Source organism: Sinocyclocheilus rhinocerous, unplaced genomic scaffold, assembly GCF_001515625.1.
Source record: "Sinocyclocheilus rhinocerous isolate Xijiao unplaced genomic scaffold, SAMN03320098_v1.1 scaffold2056, whole genome shotgun sequence".
In the NCBI taxonomy this organism is placed as follows: domain Eukaryota; kingdom Metazoa; phylum Chordata; class Actinopteri; order Cypriniformes; family Cyprinidae; genus Sinocyclocheilus; species Sinocyclocheilus rhinocerous.
The window spans coordinates 385786-387959 of record NW_015626032.1 but is presented as its reverse complement, the minus strand read 5'-3'; the positions used below and the strand labels follow the sequence as shown (position 1 = coordinate 387959).

Here is a 2174-nt window from a genome sequence, read left to right as displayed (position 1 = left end):
TAAAATCGTATTGAAATAAAAATATTAAATTAATAAAATTAACAATGAAATAAAAAATACAAAAATCATTTAAATAAATTAAATAAAAATTAAAATAAAATAAAAAAACTCCACAATATTTAAATAAGTGAAATAAATTTTAAAAATAAATTAAACAAAACAAGACTCAAAAAATTCTAAATCATTTAAATAAATTAAATTAAAATGAAAAAAATAAAAAATAAATGAATACCTCCCAAAATAAAATAAAAAAGTACTATTTGAAAGCCTTGTATATGGGGTTTACAAATAGTCCCATTTAAAGGCACTGAGACGAAGGACATTCTGTGATGGACAACTTAACACGGCTGTATTTACTTGTGACCACGAACTGTGTGCCCTCCAATCACTCTGGCTTTGACCTCGCTCCCGACCTTCAGCGACGATGTTGGGAAGCTGCCAACCACGGGAGACTCCTCGATCTGAGATACATGGATACTTCCTGCGGTCCCCGACGGCAGCGTCACCACCACGTCCATGGGCTTCACCTTCTTCACTGCCACCGTCATCACTTCCCCAAGACCTGTGCTCTTAGATTTGCTCTGCTCCCATTTAGTGTTCGATTTCTGCCATGCGACAAGAGGAAGTCCTCCCAACTCCTCGCTGCTTGGCTCCTCCACGGTCACATTCAGACAGGAACCGATGTAAATTTTCTTTGAATTTAAGATGTCATTTATTTGAGTGCGAGTGGGAATGATGCTCAGGTGACCGGTGTCACCCAATGAGACGACAGCAAAGTCTTTGTCGGTGTACTGGATAGTGGCAGTGAGTTTGGAGTCCTCTTCCAACTGAAGATAAACAAAAAGAATGAACTTTAACAGACCTTTGAATAAATAAATTTGAAGAAATAAAGATTTTCAGGGCTCTGAGTTGGACTTACCTTTTTCCTCAGCGACGTGGTCAACTCTGGAAGCAGCGACACATGGACCTCAGACTTCGAAAGGTCGACATGGAGAATCACTGCAGTGAGTTTGCAGCCTGGACTCACATTCACACCTGAAACATTGACACAAATCTAGTTAGATGAGAACTAGCATGTTAACCAACCATCCATGTCTGGTTTCACATGCTTTTCACTAGATGGTATATGTAGACAGTCCAATGCGAGTATCATTTCAACAGGAAGTAGCTCTATTTGGAATCAAATTTAAGACATTTGGCTTCAACATCAGTATTCTACAGTGCTGTTATTGTAAACTAAAAGTAAAATAATTAAAAGTAAGCCTAATTCGCTAAGTCTATTGCAACTGATTAATCATCTGATTTATTTGAGGTGCAGTTTAAATTTCAATCACATTTTGCCATTCAAATAAGGGAAATTTAAGCATATTATATTATATTATATTATATTATATTATATGCAACATTATTATATTGCATTATATTATAATATATTATATTTAGGTTTCACTGGAGTGTGAATGTAAAGTGGACCAAGATTATAATTGAACAGAAACAATATATAAATAAACAAAATACATTTTCACAGCATTACAGAAAATAATATTGGACTATTTAATTACATCTTTCCAAGTAAAATCTAAAAAAATTATGTATCGTAATCATGACAGCTCTATTTTTCGGTAATTGAAAAAGCTGGAAAAAAATATATTCGCTTAAAAAATTAGAAATGTTGCCTTGGCTAATAACTGAAGTAAGTTGAAATAAACTGAAGTACTAAAATGAATGAAACTGAGCCTGAACTTTTTTCCGGGGGTTGGGGGTTACGGGGGCGGACACATACACAGGGTTATTTGGCAAACAAAAAAAGAAACTAACTAGTAATGTATCTGCCATTGCAATTATCCCTTGACAGGCTCAGACTACAGATTATGGAGGGATATTTGAAACAGCAATACCAAGAAAGTTTACTCACTACAATATGGTGCAAACACATGTAACATTTAGGATGCTTTTGATATCAAGTTTTGCTGGTTAGCTTTGTCCTTGACAGTGTACAAGACGACCTACAATCTAAAACATGAAATTTCTGAAATTGTTTTGTTCAAAAGAAATGAACATTTCTAATGTAAATTAAATACTAGGGAAAGAATATAAAATAGGAAATATACAAAGACAGTTTACTACAGAAAACTACAGTTCAGTTCAATTAACAACAACAGAAACATTAAAAT

General features: G+C 34.1%; 1 pseudogene; it reads right to left on the bottom strand.

Moving 5' to 3' along the window:
- Positions 1–2174, bottom strand: part of LOC107706856 (protein RRP5 homolog) — a 16822-nt pseudogene that overhangs the window by 9024 nt on the left and 5624 nt on the right.